General features: G+C 39.2%; 2 long non-coding RNA genes across 2 annotated transcripts; both read right to left on the minus strand.

Annotated features, from left to right (window-relative positions):
- Positions 1-10611: 10611 nt before the first annotated feature.
- LOC311028776 lies at positions 10612-11753 on the minus strand. The gene is made up of 4 exons (XR_014598790.1): positions 11672-11753; positions 11150-11347; positions 10975-11061; positions 10612-10761 (listed from the first exon to the last, which is right to left on the minus strand). It is a non-coding gene; the product is annotated as an uncharacterized lncRNA (long non-coding RNA).
- An 8140-nt stretch (positions 11754-19893) lies between these two features.
- On the minus strand, positions 19894-20778 carry LOC311028948. The gene is made up of 3 exons (XR_014598814.1): positions 20623-20778; positions 20365-20440; positions 19894-19996 (listed from the first exon to the last, which is right to left on the minus strand). It is a non-coding gene; the product is annotated as an uncharacterized lncRNA (long non-coding RNA).
- Between the last annotated feature and the right edge of the window lie 3361 nt (positions 20779-24139).

Genomic DNA, 24139 nt, shown 5'->3' on the forward strand with positions numbered 1-24139 from the left:
AAATAGCTTATGGCTAATTAACTTGTTGATTTGGTCAAAGAGAAAATAGAGATATGGAAGAATAATTTTTGGTTAATCCTTGTACTGCCCGAAAGTATTGGCTTGTTTCTTTGTTGTATTTCTGATGGATTACTTTACCAATAGTATTTTTTCTTTTTTTTCTTTCAAGAAATGGAGGGGGGGGGGGGGGGGGACAAACAAAATATTCTAATAAAAAAATTTAAATGAATTTATGAAAATGGCAACTGTAAATGATAAACGCTAAGTTTAATTATCATTTTTTTATTGTCTGTATTCCCCCAGTTAATAATTTGAAATTAAATTCACTTTAAAAACAAAATAAAATAAAATAAAAAGTGAAAAAAAGAAAAGAAAATGGAATTAAAAATAAGAAAGATAAGCGGTTGCTTTGGTTGTTTTGTTTTGGGTGTGTACACATGGGTCTGGGTGTGTGTGTGTGTGTGTGGGGGGGGGGGGGGTGCTGTGGGTGTGTGTGTGTTGAGAAGGGGGGTTTAGTGGACGCATGTGTGGATGTATGTGTTTCTGCCTGTATATATGTATATATATGTGTGTATGTATACATGTGGGTATGCATGGAGGGGTGTGTGTGGGTGAGTGTATGTAGATATGAATGAAAAGGACTAAAGCCATACTGGGCTTTATTATCTTCCTTTTGTGGGGAATATGGATACTAGATACAAATCAGAAATTAAGGGGAGGGCGAGGGGGGGTTTTCTATTACAAGCTGACACAATAATAATATAATATAATAATAATAACTTTATTTATTGAGCACCTTTAAAAACAGGGTTTACAAAGTGCTTTGAAAAGCAGAGCAGAGACGATTAACATTTGAGGTCATGTCAGACAGAGACGATCAAAAACGATGATAATCAACAAAAAGACATGGAAATAGTGCATTAAGATAAATAAAAGCAATAAAAAGAAGTCTTAAAAATAAAAAGAAAACAGATAAAATACGGTAAAATAGATAAATAAAATAATGTGCAAACTAGAACGTACAGATAAAAAAGGGAGGAGACGACATCACAAGAAGGCAAGTCTGTAAAAGTGAGTTTTAAGAAGTGATTTAAAAGAAGTCACAGAGTCCGCAAGCCTTATCTCCTCCGGTAGGTCGTTCCAAAGTCGAGGGGCTCTGATGGAAAAGGCCCGGTCACCCTTAGATTTTAGTCTCGACTTTGGAACAGCCAGGAGGCCCCCAACCGAGGATCTAAGGCTGCGGACTGGCTCGTATGGTGTCAGCATTTCTGTTATATAGGCTGGGCCCAGACCAAGACGAGCTTTAAAAGTGATCAGTAAAATCTTAAAATCAATTCTAAAACAGACAGGGAGCCAATGAAGGGAAGCTAAGACTGGGGTGATGTGATCTCGTCTGTTAAAACCAGTGAGAAGCCTAGCTGCTGCGTTTTGGACCAGTTGGAGGCGGGAGACGGACTTTTGTTTTGTGCCAGAAAGGAGGGAGTTACAATAATCGAGTCTAGAGAAAATTAATGCATGAATAACTGTTTCCAGATCAGATTGAGAAAGGATGGGTTTGATTTTGGAAATAGTTCTGAATTGGAAGTAGCAGGACTGGATTACTGATTTAATATGTTGGTCAAAAGTGAGGCTTGAGTCAAAAATGACACCCAGGTTTCTGGCAGAGAGCTTAATATTGGTGGCAAGTGGTCCAAGGGTATGAGTAATGGGGGTGGTGTCTGTGTTTGGGGGACTGAACAAGATTATTTCTGATTTTGATTTGTTAAGCAGTAGAACATTTTGTGCCATCCAACAGTTAATATCATCTAGACAGTCTAAAACAGCAGCTAGGCTTTTTGGGTCGTGCGGTCTCAGCGGAAGGTATAACTGTGTGTCGTCTGCGTAGCAGTGAAAAGAGACGTTGTGCCGCTGGATGATCTGGAGCATATAAATAGAAAATAAAATCGGGCCTAAAATTGAGCCTTGCGGTACACCACAGGTAATTTGGGCTGTGGAAGAGGTATGATTACCTATGGTGACTGCAAAGGTTCTTTCTAAAAGGTAAGAATAAAACCAGCTAAGTGCAGTGTCCTTGACGCCAACCCAGGATTCCAGGCGGTCAATTAAAATGGCGTGATCTATTGTATCGAACGCCGCACTGAGGTCTAAAAGAATTAAAATTGCACTCTCCCCTCTGTCGACTGTTAAAAGCAGGTCATTTGTTACTTTTAAGAGGGCAGTTTCTGTGCTATGTAGAGCTCTAAAACCTGACTGAAACTTCTCAAAAATGTTATTATGACACAAAAATGATAAAAGCTGAGTGGAAACAACCTTTTCTAAAACCTTGGATAAAAACTGGAGTTTGGAAATTGGTCTAAAATTGTTCAGCACAGAAGGATCAAGGTTTGGTTTCTTTAAAAGAGGTTGGACCACAGCATGTTTAAAACTGGAGGGGAAGACGCCATTTTCCAAGGAGCTGTTAATAATCAATAAAATACTAGGCCCAACTGTGTCAGTAACATCTTTTAGAAACTTTGTTGGAACAATATCAAGACTGCACCTAGTTGATTTCATCTTGGACATGATTTTGGATAAAAGAGGCATAGAAACAGGTGTAAAATTACTAAGATAATTACTAAGATCCCTACTAACATGTAAGATGCGGTCTGGAGAGGTTATGTTCTGCTTTATCTCATTGACCTTGTTGATAAAGAAGTTTAAAAACATCTCACATGTCTCATCTGAGGCGTCATTGAAATGGCTCGTGGAGGGAGTAATGATGGAATCTATTACCTGGAATAAAATTTGGGGGTTTGAGTGATTGGCTAAAATAAGGCTTGAGAAGAAGGAAGTTCTAGCTTTTTTAACTGCTTTTTGATAGACTTTCATAGATTCTTTCCAGATTTCATAAAATACTTGCAGACCTGTTTTCTTCCATTTCCGCTCTTTCCTCCTACAATCTCTCTTTAACTCTTGGGTGGATTCATTTAGCCATGGCTGTGGAGCGCTTTTCACTTTCTTGTTCTTGTAAGGGGCAACAGAGTCAAGGACAGTCTGGGAGGTGTGGTTAAAAAGAGAGACGAGCTCTTCGGTGTTAAAATTTGGATTAAAAGCAGTTAAAAAAGCAGAATTAAAAAGCTCAGAAAACTTGCTAGCAGACCTGGAATTAAAAACTCGACGTCGGGCTGCTGTAGTGTGTTCAATAGTTAGCTGCGATAAAACCACACTGAATAAAATTCCTATGTGATCAGACACACAGATATCCTTTGTCTCAAAATGTTCTGGGCTGAGACCGCTGTATAAAACCAGGTCTAGGGTGTGACCTTTTGAATGCGTTGGACCTTGTATTGCCTGAGTGAGGCTAAAAGATTCGAAAGTGTCTATAAAATCTGTAACAAACGGTTGAGTGGAACAGCAGACGTGTATGTTAAAATCACCTAAAATGAGGATCTTGTCGTATTTAGACACAAAATGGGACAAGATTTCAGCAAACTCTTGGATAAAAACACCGTTTGGTTTAGGAGGTCTGTAGATTATTAAAATTAGTACCGGGATCTCAGAGTGTACTGTAAAAGCAAGATATTCAAAAGACGTAAAACTGTTAAATGAAATATTGGTACATTTAAAAGACATGTAGGTCCATACACATGCATTCATGCATGCACACATACATATATGCACCTGGATACACATATATCTGCCTGCGCCACTCTGTAGGAGTACATCAGTCAGATAAAATCAGACGAATACAAAATATAGTTTCTCCAAGGACTTGTCAGCTGTTTCATGTGTGATTTAAAGGTAATATCTCTGAATGTCAATGGGATAAATAATGTCATAAAAAGGAAAAAGATTTTGTTGGAGATGGAGAAAGAAAAAGCGGACATAGTTTACTTGCAAGAAACCCACTTGGAAAAACAGGAACATGAAAAATTAAAGAAAATAACAAAGAGCCAGGTATATTATAGCACATATAACTCAAAACAAAGAGGAGTAGTAATAATAATTAAACCTCATGTAAGCTTTGAATTAGAAGACTGCTATACGGATAAGGAAGGAAAATATGTTTTAGTAGTTGGTAAAATAGAAGGACTGGAAATTTCTTTTTTGAATACTTATTATCCACCTGACACGGGCCCTGAACTTATGGTACAGTTGATAGATCCATTAGCCACAAGGACAAAGGGAGTGGTAATAATGGCGGGGGACTTAAATTTGGTGATGAATTCAAAACTAGATTCATCAAGTACCAAGGTACATAGAGCAGAGAAAAACGCCAATCTATTGAGGAAAGCATGCTCTGAACTGGGACTTGTAGACATATGGAGAGAGCTCAATCCGGATACAAAGGAATACACCTGTTACTCTGGGAGACATTCAATCTATAATAGGCTCGATTATTTCTTTATGTATAAACAAAATGTAACGCTAGTTAAAACATGCTACATCAGCTCAATAAACCTGTCAGATCATGCAGCGATTTCCCTGACAATAACATTACAAACTAGTAAGGGCAAGAGCCTATGGAGACTAAACAATTCACTTTTGCAGGAACTAGAGTTTATAGAACGAATAAAAAAAGAACTAAAAGATTATGTGGAAATAAATGACACAGAAGATATAGATCCAATTACATTATGAGAAGGAGCCAAAGCAGTTTTGAGAGGATATATTATTTCATATTCCTCAACTAGAAAAAAAAGAAGAAGAGCACAAGAGAAACAGCTAATTGAGGACATAAAAACAATAGAGAATAGACAGTAAAACTAATAGCAATGAAGATAAGCTACAATTAAAAGAAAAACGGACACAATTAGAAAAAATATGCTTGAGATTGAAAAGTTAATGACATTTACAAATCAGGAAAGCTATGATGGTGGGCCAAAGTCCTTAAAAATACTGGCTTACAAATTCAAGAAACAAATGAAGAAAGCGTACATTACAAATTTAAAACCAGAACAAGCTAGAATAATAACTGATAAGGATCAGATCGTAGAAGAATTTGCTAGTTACTACGAAAAACTGTATAGGGCAGAGGCAAGTGCAGATCGCGAACAAATTCAGGCATATCTAAGAAATTTGGAGCTACCAAAAATAACACAAGTAAATAACGAAAAGTTAACAAAACCAATAACGGCACAAGAGGTTCATGAGCAAATACAGGGGTTGAAAAATGGGAAATCTCCAGGTGATGACGGTTTTACAAATGAATTCTACAAAGTTTTTAAAGATCAATTAAGTCCGCTACTGATTAGAGCATACAGGCATGCACTAGATACAAGAAAGTGGGCTCAAACATGGTCATCATCAATAGTAACATTAATACATAAAGAAGGGAAAGATGCCACAAAATGTGCATCATATAGACCTATATCACTACTCAACACAGATCATAAGATAATATCATCAATATTAGCGAACAGGCTAAAAGATACAATTACAGATATAATTACTCCCGATCAATGCGGTTTTATCCCAGGAAGACTCCTGGCTGATAATATTAGACGAACATTGAATATAATTGATTATGCACAAAGAGAGAAGGAAGAGCTATTATTGATGACATTGGATGCTGAAAAAGCTTTTGATTTAGTTAGCTGGCCCTTTATGTTTGAAACAATTAAGAGTTTTGGTATGAATGAGACATTTTGCCAATGGTTACAAGCACTTTATAGTAAACCTGTGTCTATAGTTAAAACAAATAGTACCCTGTCGAGGAAATTTACTATCCAAAGAGGCACTCGACAAGGAGATCCTCTCTCTCCGCTATTATTTGCCATATATATTGAGGTGTTGGCAATAGCCATAAGACAAAACGTAAATATTAAAGGGATGAAGATAGGGAAATAAATACATAAATTAGCACTATATGCAGATGATATAATTATTTATTTAACCTCGCCTGAAAGTACAATGCAACACTTATTTAAGGAGATTGAAGAATACAGCAGAGTATCAAGATATAAAATAAATGAAAATAAATGTGAATCCCTAAGTATTGGAATACAGATGAATCAAGCTTTTAAACAATGTTATAAGTTTAAATGGGATACAGAGATTATAAAATATTTAGGTATTTCTATTAGTACAAATTTGGATGAACTATATAAAAACAACTACTGCACCCTGGAAAGAAAGATAAGGCAGGATTTAAATAGGTGGAAATTAATACCAGATGGGATACTTAGTAGAGTGGAAACAATTAAAATGATACTTCCGCAACTTCTTTTCTTATTTCAAGCAATACCTCTTATTCTACCAGAAACCTGCTTTAATACTTGGAATAAAATAATTTTATTTGGAATAATAAAAAACACAGAGTTAATTTTAAAATACTAACTCAACATAAAGACGAAGGAGGGCTAGGCCTCCCGAATATACAAAATTATTATTATGCAACACAAATTGTAACAATAATTAAATGGATGAAAGGTGACAGAGATAAAGTGGATAAATATAGAGAACGAGTTAACAACAGGGTCAATTGGAACATTGCCTTTTTTAAGGAAAGAGAGCCAAAAACAACAGCTACATCTATTCTGTATAGGAAATACTGTAAGGAATTGGAGACGACTGTGCAAAAAACTTAAAATACAGAGTGAGAATGTACAACTCAGAGAAATGAGGCATGACCCGGACTTTATACCAAATCGAAGTGATACGATTTTACAATCTTGGGCTGGTAAAGGATTATTTTCATTTTCACAATTTCTCACTGAAAATATAATAAACACATATGAAGCCATGGCTTCTATGTATGGTCTGGAGCAAAAACATTTTTTTTAAATATTTACAGGTAAGGAGTTACATTAAGAAAAATTCAGAAGAAGAAAAAAAGGGAAATAAGTTATTGCAATATTTGGTAGAAAACCAAAATAAAGGTAGGATGAAACTTTCATGCATATACAAAATATTGCAAAAATTAACAATTGTGGAAAGTAAAGTAAAAGAAAAATGGGAAAAAGAGTTATCCATAAATATCACAGAGGAAGCCTGGAGAGAATCTTTGAAGGAAAACTTTGAAATCACACAGTCAAAACATTGGAGAGAGTTTGCATGGAAAATAAATCTGAGATTTTTCATTACTCCACATATCACTGGAAGGATCTCTTCTGTAACAGGATCTGGTTGTTGGAGAGGATGTGGGGAAAGTAAAGCAAATCATATGCATATTTTTTTTACATGTCCGGTAATAAAGTCTTACTGGGAAGAGGTAGAGAAAGCTATTAAAGACATTCTTGACATTAAGGAATCCCTGACATTAGACAATTGGCTGGGTATCAACATGCACCATAAGACAAAATTAAAGGAGCGAAAGATCTTTAATATTTTGCGCCTAACCGCACTGAAGCAGCTGACCAGAGGGGTATTCCACCAAACTCGCTAATTAAAGCGGCGCTTACCTGGTTAAGCCTGGTTAGAACTAACGCCAACTTCCACTTGCGGCTAAACCCGTTCCATTAACGCATTTCAGCCGCGCCTTGTTGAGGCTAATTCAAGCCAGGTTAAAGTTGTCTTGTGTTACGCCGTTCACGGGATATGAAGCCAGACCAGAACCGTGAATGTCGAATCATCGAGAAAATGCCAGAAAAGACCAGCGCAAAAAATATTGATGGAAATGTATGAGGAGTACAAACCCATCATAACCAATAAAGGGAATACTGTAGTGATAAATAAAAATCGCGAGGCTGCTGGGCAAGAATTGCCGAACTATTAAATACGGAAGTACCGTTAAGAGTAACATGTTCTAATATAACTATGACTACAATTTGTCGAAAGCGACGATAGCGTAGAGGTAACGTGCCGGCTTTACATGCCGCCGGCCACGGTTCAATTCCCGACTGTGGAAGTTTGAGAAACTTCTTTCTTTGTCCGGAACTCTCTCTCTCTCTTTTTTTTTAGATAGGCCTAGTAAATGCATCTACATTGACCAACTCATTTATCTCAACAATTCAATAAACACATTCAATGAACCTATTAATGAACTCACCTGAAAGGAATTTATGTGGCTGAAAATTGCATGCAGCAATGCCTTTGTCATTGGGATCTATATCATGCTATTAATAATAACATCTTTATGCCTATCATGTTTTTGCAAGTTATATTTGGGTTCTGGGGAAATTGTATGACATATTTATCATAGTTAAGGTAAAATATTGGTCTAATTCTCTGATCTAAAGACAATTATACAGGCAAAAAAAACAAAAAAACACACGAGATGTCTTCGCCGGGATGTGAACCTGCGATGCCCACATCCGGGGGCAGGAGCATCACCACTCACCCAACTGGGGGCTTTAGATAATGATATGGCCAGTTGGTCTTAAACAAAATAAACGATTTATTCATATTTTTTTAATTGCAAGCGTGTATTCTTAGACGCTTGATGAAAATATAGTCTGTTTGTACTTGATATATGTAATTTTGGTCATTTTTGGTCTTTCACGTGACAAAATCACGAGGACTAGGCTTGGCGGAACCTTCTGCTGGTACAGTTGTTTCCGACAGACAGACTTCTCTGAAACCCCCGCTAAAGTAAGCCTGATGGTTAGCCTGCCCCAGGGCAGGCTAGTTTGGTCGGATAAATTCCCATGGTTACTTAGCGGAGAGTGCCTCAAGTCACGTTGATGGAACGCAACTCTCGCTAAAGGTAGCGAGGCTTATCGAAATTAGCCCGGCTTTGCACTTAGCGAGTTTGATGGAATACCCCTCAGGATATGGAAACAAACCAAAACACCAGAATTACACCTGTGGTATGAAACAATACAACAAGTATTTGAAATGGAGAGGCTTACACTTGTGGCTAATGGCAACTTGGAGAGGTGGAATAGAGAATATTTGGGATACATTGACAAGGTGACAAAGTACTTTGATAGTCTGGTGTAGGACAGATGTTGTGTACATGATGCATTCACACACACCACATGTACGCAGATACACGCACGCACATACATACACACACATTCACATTCACACACCATCATTACTGCGTTTTTTTGTTTTTGTTTATGTTTATGTTGTGTCACAATGTATGTGTTTTCCTTTAATGTGAAATGCTATAAAAATTTAAATAAAAAAAATAAAAAAAATAAAAAAAGAATACATTAAGCCAATCATAAAATGCATGTAACTTAACATACCGCATTTTTTTTTTAATGAAAACTAAGGTTGAGATGTAATGTAATAACAATTTAATCGAACAATGCACAAAATTGTGAAAATAAAATCAGTCTAAGTCCACCTTGACAAATTGAATATTTTAATAACCAGAGTAAGGATGGCAAGGAATCTCCCACATGGTCTGAAATTTGCAGGTTACAGTTCAAGTTACAGTTCTACAAATACAACAACTCCATACTGTCAGATGAACAGTTGACAGCTAGCAAGCATAAAAACATCAACATTTTACCTAAACAATCTTAACTGACAAGTGTATATACAGGTCCAGATGCCACTCAGACAAGACCAAATCCTGTGTGGCAAGTGCTAATGCATGCCAGGATGTCACGTTTAAAAGATGTGTGGTCCTTAAAATGCCCTGGGATGCGCAAGGTCTCAAAGCAGGTGGAGGCTGTGAGGTATCTGCCATCGACGACTTCGACAGAGAGACTTGGTGGTAGAACCTCCCATCCGGTCCAGAATTTGACCAGGTTGGTCAGTTCAGTTGGTGTTGCTATGGAGTAGATTCAAATGGATGGTGATTAGTCATCAGGATAAATAGCCAACTATGGCACTAACAGTTCACACTGAATAGAAGATTAGTCAAGCCCTTGAGACAAGTAAACCTACCTTCACCTATGAACTGTCGTAGATACCCTGACATGCGGCATTTTGTTTCAACTGAACAATCGTCATCATCGCTGCCACCCTCACGAGGCCATGTGATACGTTGAAGAAGGACCTGCATTGAAAAAAAAGCATGAGAAAGACTTTGATAATTGTTTATTCTATTGCAGACAGTCATAGATCCCAACCAGGTATGAACCATAATATTTGCTACAAGACCAGAGTAATTCAAATTAACCTCAGCGCTGACATTCCCTGCCGTGTCTTTAGGAAAAAGCAATTTTTTTTAGAACCATAGCAATGTGCATTTATAACCAAAACATCACCAACAGGATAAAACATTTATTGTGACTTGTGTTTTTAGACAGACATTTCTCAAACTTTTACTCACTGCATGTATCAATAGCTTTTCAAACAGCCACCTCCTGTTGTTGTCAGTTAGGGAAGGGAGGTCCCATGCATAGGCCAAGTCCTGGACACTTTGTTTATCCTTATTGGACAGTATGGATCCACCTTCAAGCTTCAAGACAATAAGTCATATAAATGTTATTCATAAAGGACAATGGATACCCAATAAAAGGGCGGCCCATTGTACATTACATATTAGGCAAGGCAATTTTATTTGTCTCAAAGGGCTTTACATAGCATTATAACAACATCCTCTGCCCTTAGACCCTCACATCGACTGAGGAAAAACTCTATAGAAAACCCTTTTAACAGGGAAAAAATATTACTGAAAGAAACATACAAGCCTGATGGTTTCTCTAATGTCCAGATCTGGACAGTCCTCCAGTGTCACTGTTGCAGTGTCAGGACTTCCACCAAGCAAGACAATAACAGCAGGGCTGAGTCCGTGTAAGCATGGTCCTCCATGCAGAAAGGAGTGGCCTATCATTCGACCCGCCACCATGAACATGTCACTTTCCACGAGAAAGTGAGAGGCTGAGGGAACTAAATGGCCCGGCTCTCCGTCAAAAAGGCCAGTAAGACTTGAATTTGCTGTCAAGATATCAAAAATTTGAATTAAGAACAACAAAGAAATAGGCCTCATATATTATAATATATAATAATATAATTATAATATAATAATATATAATAATATTCCAGAGTCAGAGATATCATCAATACAGGCATTATAACCTTTATGGACAGAATAATAAAAAAAAAACGGTAATACAGCTTGCATTTGGAAGGATTCTATTACATACATACCAAAGTTGATGCAAAATCCTGACCTCAGCTTCTCCATGCATGTGGAGAAAAAAAAACGAGTTACACCATGTCCAATAGCAGTATCTCCTGTAACACAATGTGAAGTTTGACAGAATAAAGACAGAGTAAATACTTAAGTTAGTTTTGGACAACTGTAACTTGTAATCGGAGCTACCGTCAAGTCTGCAATTCAGAGGTCGTCCCCATTCCACATTAGGTCATTTATAGAAGGAGATAAGTGCCATGTCCTGCTCAGCAGGGCTTTTTCTGATGTCCATGCTGAGAAGTAAGGGACTTTTTGTTTCATGAATACGTCGACAGCTGTCAGCACACTGAGATATGGCCTTGGTGGGGTCACTGACAGTTAACCAGCCTAATATGAATAAAAAATAGAAATGTGGTTGTTTAATTATCTATGGCTGTAAAGATAGCAAAAAACAACCATGTTCATTTTAACTGTGTATCCTTCCCTATGCCACTGCTAAGCCTGAACAGCACCTACCATCTTGAACAGCTGCAGAACTTGTGGATGGCCCAGTCATTGCTGCTGGTTCTTCCTCAATTACAATGCTTTCATGCATCACCTCATTTCCTGCCCTACTCTCATAAAAGTATTTGTGTTACAACTGCACAGTATGTAAAACAAAGACCATTGCTGATTAGAGAAAAAAAATAATAATACAAAGTTAATGGATACCTTTCCACACACGAGGAAGCATGTACCTCGATGGAGTCAGCAGGAAACATGTTTTTGCAGACAGGACATTCCTGCATGTCTGCTGTTGAGGGGTTACCAGTAAAAATAGTGTTATTTTCAAAAAACTGTTATTAAATACTACACAATATACTTGCAAAAGCAGATTATATTATATTATACTATAGTTCTTACAGTTGTTAAAATAATTACCCGTTGGTATAGAACTGGAGGAAGGAGATCGGAGTCAGCTCAAGGTCCAAACAGGGATTTAATCTTGATCAAGAGGAGAATTCACAGAACAACATGCTGGTCTGTTGCAAAGTGTAGACTCAACGTATTGTGAGACAAACATGATATTTATCCATCTTCTTGTGGGTGTGTTTTCACTCAGTTCACAGGGATGGAAGTCGTAAACTCCGATGTTTATCTAAACCTTGCATGGGTCGCAAACCCCACCTGGGTCATAAACCACACCCATGTCGCAAAACACCCATGGGTTGCAAAACACACACAAATGGCCACAGGCCACACGTCACAGGTCACAGGACACATTTACATTCACCAAACCTTCTCATGTGTAAGTCTTCAGTTCAGATGCCTCTCATCAAGAAGTACAAAATTTCCATATCATATCCCTCCTGTTTATGCTGATTCTAAGCATAATCATAACATACATTTTGTGAAGTGTGAGAGCAAAAACCCTATCAGGCAGTTCAAAACATTCTTATTATCCATTATCCTTCTAGAAAGGGAAACTCTCTCACGGTCCCGCTGCCCCGGCAACCACCCGCAGGTACTCCATTTAACAAGGCACAGAAATTATATAAAAATAAGCATAAATTCAAAAGCATTTTGATTACATTGTTGCCCCCAAAAACAAAACATAAATGTCCTCGCCAAGCTAGTCAACCTATCGGGCTTGGCTACGGACCTATCCCTACCTAGTTAAACTATCCCTTGCACGTAAAAAGAACAAAAACAATGGGGTCACCTTCAATATGTACAAATGCTGTGAATATTTTTCTCCTAAGTGGCTCTAGTCGGCCAATTCAGAAAACTACAACTTCCGTTAGATTTTCTGTAGTCTCATCATAATCAGTAGAATAAACATATAACAGCAATTATCTCTTAGTCCGTAGTGTCCTTATCCTCATCAAAGAGGTTACCATATAAATCATCATCTGTCAGATCAGAAGTAACATTTTCTTGTGCTGCATTCTCATAGTCCCCTCGGTGATCATCGGTGGTGGGGATCCTTTCGTACAGCATAGTTGTTTTAGTCACAGCGGTGTCAATGAGTCTCTGTAACAGTCCTCTCAAACAGGGGATACAACAACATCCACAAACGATTAGAATGGTAATCATTACGGTTACAGATAACATCATAGTTTTTATAGAACCTGCCCATTTTCCAAAAATGTCCTGGAGCCATCCTGTCAGAGGATCTTCAAAACCAGAGTTTTCAGCTAACTCTGCAGATAGGGAGGTCAATCCATTCAACGCCTTAGTGATGCTGCCATCAGGTGCTGTATTGTTAGGAATAAACGTACAACACATATCTCCAAACATTTTACATACTCCTCCTTTTTCAGCCAACAACATATCTAACGCCAACCTATTCTGCCATGCCATTAAACTAGTCTTATCTAACTGTTGATGTATGCCCCCAATTGCTTCCTTAGTGTAATTTAAAAATCTTTGTTGGTTATAATAGACGTAATTTATCCAATCCACATTCTTATTAACGGTTACCCACCAAGCCAGGAGTGATTCAAATCCTGCAGCAACCTGATTTCTGGCTTTAAACTCATCAGGAACACCTCGAGGAACACCAATTGCATCTATATAAACTCTGCTGTCAAAAGATCCTGCTGGTGCATTTCTTTTTGTTCGTAAATTATGTGTCGTCACTTTTTCTAATGTCGTGTCATATGGTAAAATATATGTCGGCATTAATAATTGTACCATAGCACAAGTTCCCTTCCAATCAGTTGGTAATTTTGCTCTGAGTATCTTACCTCCACAGAACCACCATACATCAGCTCTGGCCATGGTTTGATCATTCACTATGTCATCAGTGACATTGCTCTCGCCCTTAATTACATCAATGATGGTTTTACAGGTTGTCAATACTCCTACTGACACAGTACCTCTGCTTCGTGTCAAGCAGGTATAATTCCCGGTGTATGGCGTAAACCAAGGTGGTTTAATCTGTGATGACACTGGGGGGAACAGAAGTTTCAAAGTGGTGCAGTTTGTAGCATTCTCTGATTTGTATAATTCTAGCATGCAACGAAAACCTTTTGGATCATTATCTGGATTAAGGGGAAAAGGCACTGTGCCTAACCCCGGCCTGGCTGCTGCACATGCTAGACAATTGGAAGAGGATAACTTGCTGTTTCGGGCTGTGTGAACGATCCATTGTAGCCATACATTTGAGTCTGTGAATCCTGTTTCTAGGGCATACGTTTCCTTCATATTTCTTATGTCTATATATTTTACAGGATTATTTTTCATCGAAGTCGGTTTGGTTGGTGTGGCTGTTACAGATGTTGTCTGCTTTCTCGGGCTTGGGGACACTATTATATGGAATATCCCAACCTTGTTTATTCCACTCCCCCATGCTCCCAACACATATGTTCCGTTATCAGTGCGTTTAGGAGTCTTAAGTGTTATTATTACAGGCATGCAATTGTTTGTTTTGCAAATATTTTGTTTTGCAAATATCTTGATAATTTTCAGTCGGTTTTTCAAGTTAGAATTTGGGTTGTATCCCCAATCCCGTGGTCCTGTATTAGCAATTACCCAACTCCACTTCTCACACGCACACCCACCTATATGAACAGTTCTACCCCACGCTTTTCTATATGCGCTGCATACCTCCGTGGTGACACAGATATAATTTTCTGTCTCCGGCCAGTGAAAGTGTTGTCCTGAACAGGGGAAAACCTGACATGCATCAATCTGAGCAATGCAATTCATCCCTTCAGTACATTTTATTATCACTACACCTCTACTAGTGTCCCACCTGGATTGTATTCCTATAGCTCTTTCCCTCATTTTATCGTATACCTGGCCTTGTGTCACTATATTTGAAATAAGGAATGCAATTGTGGTCACACATAAAACAGTTATCAAGCATACCGGTAGCTTTAAATCCGGCATGGTGAATGTTTCTACTTATCTGACAGTGGTATTTGTGCTCTTTTGCAGTGTGTGAGATGGATCCAAGTCTGTCTTTCAGCTATGCGGACTGCTGTGGGTGTAGACAGTAACACTTGATAGGGTCCTTCCCAGCGGGGAGCTGACCAATTCTTTCGCCTCAGGACTTTGATAAACACCCAATCTCCTGGGTTTATTGGCCCTCCTGTTGGTGCTGGATCTGTAGGAGGAGATACTGTAGACATAACACTTTTGTTCTTCATCATTTTTGACATGTAGTCAACGATTGTTTCAGTCAATCTTGTATCATCTCCCTTTGTATCTATTAGCGGTACCCTAAATGGCCTTCCATATAATATTTCAAATGGTGATAATCCTGTACTGTTAGGTTGAATGTGTAAGCTTAATGCTACAGCTGGTAGACATGTTACCCAACTCTTCCCTGTTTCTTCCATAGCCTTCCTCAGTTTTGCTTTAATAGTTCCATTGTTTCTTTCCACCAGTCCTGCTGACTGTGGATGATAACTACAATGGAACCTGAGTTGGATTGAAAATATTTCCGATAGCCTTTGTATTACTTGATTCCTAAAATGAGGACCGTTATCACAATAAATCTTTTCTGGAAAACCATACCTTGGAGCTATGACTGTAGCTAGAATTTTGGCCACAGTTATTGCATCATTGTTCACTGTTGGTGTAATTTCTACCCATTTGGAGAACATATCCACTATTACTAAACAGTATTTCTTTCCTTCAGCTTTGTTTAATTCAATAAAATCCATACAGATACATTGGAATGGGTATGTCGCTTCTGGGAATTTACCTGGTTTAGGACGTAGTCTACCTTGAGCATTATGTTTAGAGCAAATCAATCATGAGGCACAAAAATTTTTTTGTGTAATTGTGAAATCCATATGTAGTAAAAATGTTCTCTATTGTGGATACCATCCCTCCTGTTGAGACATGGGTAATCCCATGACTCAATATCGCAGCAAATCTAAATACATTTTTTGGTAGTATAGGCTTTCCGTCGAGGCTCTCCCAAATCCCCGTTTCTGTCTGTGTGGCTCCTTAATTTCGCCACATGTTTTTCTCAGTCTCAGGTGAACTATTTTGCATGTCTCTCAAAATGTCATGATCTATATGTGTAAGCGTAGTCTCAGTAGTATAAATGTCATCTACATTTTTCTGAGTAGCAGCCGCTCGTTTTGCTTCCTCGTCCGCTTTTTTATTCCCCATTGAAATAAAATCTTTACCTGTAGTATGTGCAGCACACTTGCACATTGCAACTTTTCTTGGCAGTTGAATGGCATCCAGTAGCTGCAAAATGAGATCTTTATGTGTAATAGGTTTCCCTGTAGATGTTACCATGCCTCTATTTTTCCACTGTTGTGCAAACACGTGAAGTGTCGAGAATGCATACTGGCTATCTGTATATACAGTTATATCTTTATTTCTCCCTATTTTGCACGCCTCTGTAAGTGCAACAAGTTCTGCTGCCTGTGCAGAGAAATGCGACGGTAAGGAGCCTGACTTCAAAACCTTGTCAGATGTTACTACAGCATATCCACTTACATTTGTCCCGTCAGGATTCTTTTTACATGAGCCATCTACAAATATCACAATATCAGCAGCATCAAGTGGTACATCGGTGAGATCTGGTCTTGGTAAAACTCTAGCACTAGTTTCTCCTACACAATCATGTGCTATTCCATCTGTTTCATTTGGTAGCAGGGTTGATGGGTTTAATGTAGTGCATCTCTCTATAGTGAGATGTGGCTGTGACAGTAAGATAGTCATACAACTAAGATGTCGCGCTGGTGACATAAAGGCTATTTTGTTCTGCATTAGAAGTGCTGAGACCGCATGTGACACCATAAGTGTCAGTGGGTGAAATAACACTATAGAAGCAGAACTCTGCACACTGAGTGCAGCTGCCTGTACTGCCTGCAAACAAGGTGGCATAGCCTTTGTGATGTTATCAAGTTTTGATGAATAATATGCAATAGGTCTCTGTTTTCCTCCAAATGGTTGTGTTAGAACACTAGTCATAAAACCAGATCTTGCATCGCAAGTCTGAACAAACGGCTTTGAGTAATCAGGGAAAGCTAATACTGCTGAGCTCACTAGAACTTGTTTGAGTCTAACAAAAGCATCATTAGTTTCTTGAGTCCATGTTATTTTGTCTTGAGCTGCCATAGGTTGGTCATATATAGTATTTTGGAGCGGTTGTGCTATTTCAGCATAATTAGCAATCCATTGTCTGCAAAAATTAGTCATACCTAAGAAAGACATCATTTGTCTTTTGGTTGTAGGTTTTGGTGCTTGTAAAATAGCTGTTTTCCTTTTTTCGTCTAGATGTTTACCTGACTGTGAAATATTAAAACCTAAATATTTTACAACCGTTTGCCACAATTGTTATTTATTTTTGCTGACCTTATGTCCTTGTTCAGCTAAGAACTTTAATATAGCTAAGGTATCTGTTTTACAATCTATTTCAGTTTTAGACGCTATTAAGATGTCATCCACATATAATAGTATCTGGCTTTTACACGGGGGTTCAAATTTTGCTAAGTTTGCGGACATGGCCATAGAAAAGATAGTTGTTTGTAGGCAGTCTACCACCGCCTTCATCTTTTCTGATTATTCTAATTGTTCTGCATGCTCCCGTATCGCATAGAAAACATTTTAAAGTTTTATAATTGTTAACCAATAATCTGGTGATCGGTAATCGGTTTTTGATTCATGCTTAAAAATATTTCAGAACTTTCTAGTGAACATACTTCTTCTTCCTCATCTTCTGTGTCTTGGTGTGTGTGACTGTGCATGACCTGATTTATTGAAGTCACGCCGATGAATCATCAACTCGTCTGGGTCTCCCTGCTCCTCCTCTCCCCCGCCAGCCTCCTTGACCTCTGCCCTTTGGAGCTCTGCGTTCTTGAGCCCAATGTCCAAATTTACCACAACTGTAGCAGCTCTCATCTCCAAATCTCCGTCCTCCCCGTCCTTCTCCTCTTCCTCTCCCTCTCCAGCCTCCACGATTGACATTGCCTCGGAAATACACATCAGTGAATGAATTAGCATAATTTTCATCATTATCATCATCATCATCATCATCCATGACAAATATTTCACTTGCCTTTTTTGTTCCGCCTTTCTTGGCTTTTCATGGTCAGTCGTAGCTTGTATCCAGCAGTTCCAACACCAATTAGGTGCTTCCTACGGCTGTTGCTATCGGTGCAGGAGTGGAGAGAGTAGATGCGAAGAGAGAGGGAGGGCGAAGGAGTGGAGCTGAGGCCTGGACAAGAGGCGGTGGTGGCTGAGGGATGTTGTACGGGGGAGGGTGGAGACCCAGAGGCACATACTTGTCATCCTGTTTATCTCGGTTGGAGTACAAAACAGGATAAAGTTTATTACATACTGAATCTTTTTCTTTTCCTTTTTCTCCTTTTCTTCCTATCTTTTCCTTTCTTCAACCTCTCTTTTCTCAATTTCTTCTTTACATTGTCTCACTTTCTTTTCTTTCTGCTTCTGCCTCTTCTAACCATGCTTTCGCCTGTGGGTATCCCTCTTTGTTCTGCCTTTTCTCACTTCCCTTTAACCTTTCCTCTATTTTTTTCTACCAATTCTCTGCATTCTTCCACCTGCAACTTTCCTTTAAACCTTTTTCCCACTTCTTATATATTTTACATTATCTAGAGCTTTCTGGCTCATTCATTTTGCATCTCATTTATATTGAACCTCGTCAGGTTCACAACAATATTTAAAAAAACAACAACAACAATTTAAAACAACTTTTACAATTTCCCAGCTTGAATTTGTTAGTTATTTGTTTATTTATTTATTTATCTATTTAATTATTTTCAATACGTATTTTTATTTAAACGTTTTTTCTATTTTACCGGTCTTTTCATTTCTTTTCTTTTGAGTACTCTTACCTATGGGTCTCTAACCCTTCCTGACGTCTTTTTGTTTTCGCAGGCCTTCGGGATTAGTTTAATCCTTGTCCTTCCAAAGACAGTTTACCTGGATTTAGGGTCCTGCCCTAAATCTAAGAGAGTCCTGCTCCCCCAAGCCTGGGCTTGATTCTATTTATTTCCTTTTTCCTATTAGGTCCTTTGACCTATTCTAAGAGATCGATCCCCCAAGTTCCCGACTTGCTTTACTTATTAGAAATTTCTTACCCTTTCGATGAGTCCCTGACTCTGTTTGCCTGGCTGGTCCGTCTCCCCTCTGTGGTTGGCCCCGTCACCGCCCCCTCTTCAGAGGACCTGGCCTCCTGTCCCAAACGAGGCTATATGAGCCCCGCGGTGGAGGTCTTTCAGAGGATTTCTATTTCCTCTGCCTTAAGGTCTTCAGGTCCTCTGGTACGAAGAGAGGGAAAGATATTGTGGCCCCACGTTGGGCGCCAAAGTGTTAAAATAATTACCCGTTGGTATAGAACTGGAGGAAGGAGATCGGAGTCAGCTCAAGGTCCAAACAGGGATTTAATCTTGATCAAGAGGAGAATTCACAGAACAACATGCTGGTCTGTTGCAAAGTGTAGACTCAACGTATTGTGAGACAAACATGATATTTATCCATCTTCTTGTGGGTGTGTTTTCACTCAGTTCACAGGGATGGAAGTCGTAAACTCCGATGTTTATCTAAACCTTGCATGGGTCGCAAACCCCACCTGGGTCATAAACCACACCCATGTCGCAAAACACCCATGGGTTGCAAAACACACACAAATGGCCACAGGCCACACGTCACAGGTCACAGGACACATTTACATTCACCAAACCTTCTCATGTGTAAGTCTTCAGTTCAGATGCCTCTCATCAAGAAGTACAAAATTTCCATATCAACAGTCTCTCTCTTCAGGCTCACTGATATCCACATTAGCCAGGTTGTCGTCACTGTCAACATCTATGACATTACAAGATTTGATGTTTTCCGTCAGGAGCGGAAGGGGAACTGCAACTTCACACTTCTGACATGCAGCTTTTGGCATGTTACTGAATGCTTCATCAGTCAATGGTAGGGGATTTGTACTCAGTTCCTCTTGAATTGGGGCAAGGAATAGATTTTTAGCCCCACGAGTTACAGACTTCAACATCATGCCTGTATAGCCGGCATCATCGGGAGCCACAAGAGACAGCTGTCGGCTACCCCATCCACCTATAGAAAAGAGGAGAGGAAAATGAGAACCGTCAACAGTTTATGAGAGAGATTCTATCTAGAAGTAAAGTCAAAGCAACTAGACTTCTTGTCTGACAACAGACCAAGCTAAAGAAGTCACCTAAAGCAAAATAAGTCATGTTTGTTTGTTATTTTACTTTACAAATACAATTTCTACTTTGCAGTGGCTGATTTGCAGGTAGACATGCCCTTATAAAATAAAACAAATATGTAAAATATTTAAAAGTCTTATTTAAGTACCACAAAGTAACAGTGTTGTGCACTGCATAATGTGAAGTTATCTGCTGCATATGTACTTTTTTTTAATGACAGAGCAAACACTAACACACAGACTTATGTTGGCCCACCTGAAGATTTGTATAGTAGCCATCCACCGGTAATTGTTCCCAATTTTGGGAATAAAACTTTGAGGGCATAACATAACTGTGACGAAAAAATGGAAACAACTGTAATCTTCTCCAAATAGAGCATCAAAAACTATTAATGATTCAAATCAGAAATAGCATAAATGACACAGTGTTGCAAACTAGCAAATCATTGTAACTTCATAGCCTGAATACAATATACAATACAACTGGCCCAAATAACTAATTGCATGTTATCACCTCTTCATGTGTTGTGCTTTCATCTAGATGAGCAGTCCTACGGCCCAGTCCTGCACGCATATGGACTAATTGCTCCTGCTCTTTGGGGGTTTTTTCACATTGCTTTGGCAACAAATAGAAAGCCACATCCAATGGTCTAGGCTTCTTGGCGGGAACAGGACTTGCTGTGGGAAAGCGCCTCTTCCCTCTGCCCCTGCTGAAAATACCTGGAAATGACCTATAGATAATAAAAAAAAAACATTAACAACCTCATCTGTTTTTGTAATTACATTAGAAAAGCACTTTTATTATTGTCAAATCATTGAGATTGTTTTTCATTTAATAAACAAATTTAACATTAGCCTGAAGGGAAATGGACCATACACATTTTCAGAATAGACACAAAACATCATGCTTTCTTCCAGTGTTTACTAACTTAGACTTAAAGATCTGCAATACTGGAAGGAAACAGAGCATTCAACATAATGCTATCATTACTTTGATTTTGCCTGTACAAATCAACAGAGTGTCAAAATGTGTAAACATAGGGCTTAATTTAAAATAAACTTCTTTTTACGTGGTCATTTCCATTTGAAGTGATTCTGTCTGTCTCTGTTCTCTGCAGGATTGTATCCAAAAACATTTATTAATCATCAATACATCTATGATGTATAGTAATATTATTACATGAATTAAAGTGAAATACTAAACCTTGTTGATTTGTGACGCCACCACTGGCTGCACCTTGTTGACCAGATGAATTGAGTAATTGCAATAAGCGACGGGCTGATTGCAAAATATTATCACCATGACTGCCCTGACATCACAAACAACAAAGAAATAGTAAGAAGGGTATAACAAACCAGCAGCACAAAGATTACGTTTTAAACAGCTAAATGTTAATGGACTTTAATTAAGGTGACCATATTTTCATTTCCAAAAAAGATGACACTTAAGGTATGCCTCCTCTTTATTGATTACACAACGATTTATACAAATTACACAATAAAATAATATCTCTCAATAGGTAAAGACATAAATTCAGATAGGCTTTTTCAAGATGCTTGATTATGCCTAAAATAATGTATTTTCAACTTTCAACAGGACATAAAATAAAAACAAAAACCTCTGGAATGAAATAATAATGCAGTAGAAAATCAACCTATAGCCTAAAAATGTTGTCCTGTTAAGTGAGAACGAACTCGAATCTGGGCCACTGCATGAAGCCCTGGTGATACCGGCTCTACCACTGAGCTACCGGAGCGGCCCACGTCACAGCATCGAGGTCTCAACCAGCCGAGCTTGCCCGACCGAAACCAAGACGTCGGGTCCGAGTATCAACACCCACGGTTCGGGCCGGGGATTGAGTCAAAGAGGAGCTGATGAATGCAGCTTCTGGTGAGCAGGATGGGTCAAATACAGGTAAAGCAAGGACAGTAGGCCAGCTAATGGGAGGACTGGTGGGTATAGACTGTTTTGTTGCTTGTAGCCGTTTGTCAACAGCTGCCATCACTAACTAAGAGCAACCACGATGCTGTCACCCACTGTTTCACGACAGAAAAAAATTAATAACTAGCGTTTCACCATATATCATGTCTGCCAGTCAGCCCCTCCACCTGCCGTCTCTCTCGCGTGCGGTCGCACCGCACGTACACACACGCACAGACACGGGCGCATGGACAGGCCGCTAATAAACGGTAAATGCGCTATATATCGCGCTAATTGTAGTGTTAAAATTACCCCCTCTCCGCGTCTCCTAAAATCCTGTGGGAAACACTGTGTCACCAGTTAACACTACCACGGTTAGCCTACTTACCGTTAGCTAGTTACTAACGAAGTTTTCACGAACGCCACCTCATTAAAAGTTCATTGTAGATATTGTTCAATAAATCCGGTTAATGTGCAACATGTAATATCTATTACTCAATTTTACGAACACAAATGGCAAATAAAGTAAACGGACTCACCGAAGCACCATCACCTGCGTTGGCCATGGCGGACGGGTCTGTCCTACTTGGGTGGGTGTCACATGACCAAATGAGCGTAACATGATTGGCTGGACATTGGCTGAATTGAGACAGGGATCGATTGCTTCTCCCTGGTGACCCGGATGTTGGTACTGAATTTTTTTATGTTGAATTTTTTTATGTTGAATTTTTTGACGTTGAATTTTCTAGAAATTCGATGGTTTTTAAAATTCAAAGTCTGATTTTGATACTAAAAAAATTCAATCTTAGAAATTCAGATTCAAACTCTGATGGCACAGGTTTACTTCCATATTTCTAAGTGATAATAGGTTTGAAATTAAAAGAGCATAGAGTAGCCACTGGTATTTTCCCTCTAGTACTGCTAAAGTGCACTTTAAGTTGAATTGAGACGGGACCAAATTATTAGAGATTTGAAGAATTAATTTGGACTTTTATAGTTTTATACTGACAAAAAATGTAACTACGTACACAAATCTAAAAACTTGAAGCTCATTTTGCAAAAGATTTGTGGAGTTTTGACAAAGTATTTAACTCTTTTCAGTTTGTGTTTAGCGTTTTGAGGAATTTGGGACAAGCTAAATATGATGAAAACTTTCTCTCCCTGATATGAAACAGGACAATACTTTAGATTGTTCTTTCCCTGTAATCAGGGCTGGAAAGACGGACACAATCTCTAAATACTATTCCTTGTTTACACACATGATTCAGATTTGTTAAACTTGCAAAACCCGACACACAAATCCCTTGAATTATCATTGGTTGCACGATGTATGTGCTCATTCAGAAAGCACAGGCATTCAATAGCATCAACTCAAGTCACAGGTTGAACACAATTAGCACATAATTTCCCAGGTGAAAACACTAGGGGCCCTAGTTTCTTACACCAGGTGCAGTCGGGGCTCAGCGCACCTGCGCCACGCCGACGGGGTGTGTCCGCCTGGACTTTGCAAGTTTCGTGCACGGCGCAGTCTAGCGCAGGCACTCCTCCTGTCACTCCTACCCCCGCATGTGGGAAAGAGGGAGGAGAAGAAGGCGTGAGTGGGAGACGAGGGGACTTTCAGGCAGTCACATAACAGTAGTAGTCAATGGTGGCAGGCTTGATCTCAAACATGACGCCGCGGACTGGAAAGCAGTCAGTGACCAGAAGCCTCACAGCGCAGCAGGTAGGGCTTCAATACAATACGGTGTCGCCATCATCAGGCCAGTTAGTGTCGGTCAGGACCTCAGCAGACACTGCTGGACAAGAAAGCACAGCCAGACTCCCAGAGACTTAGGGCCCTGGTTTCGTGGCGCAGCGCAGGGCGGTGGAGGGTGGCGGAGCCGGCGTAATGCAAGTTTCGACCCGCGCAGCCTTGCGTCAGTTTGGCAGTTTGGTGGATCGCCTGCGCCAAGATGGGTGTGGCAGCGCAGCAGTGGGAGGCGTCACAGATTCAGCTTGGCGTAGCGGAAGTTTGGTGGCAAAAAGCCTCGCCGAGACTTCGCCGAAAGCCTGCCAGCTCGAACCTAGTCTACTTTTGGCGTAAGGCGCAAGGCGCAAATAAAGTCCATTC

This window comes from Eutrigla gurnardus (genome assembly GCF_963514095.1).
Source record: "Eutrigla gurnardus genome assembly, chromosome: 18".
Taxonomy (NCBI): domain Eukaryota; kingdom Metazoa; phylum Chordata; class Actinopteri; order Perciformes; family Triglidae; genus Eutrigla; species Eutrigla gurnardus.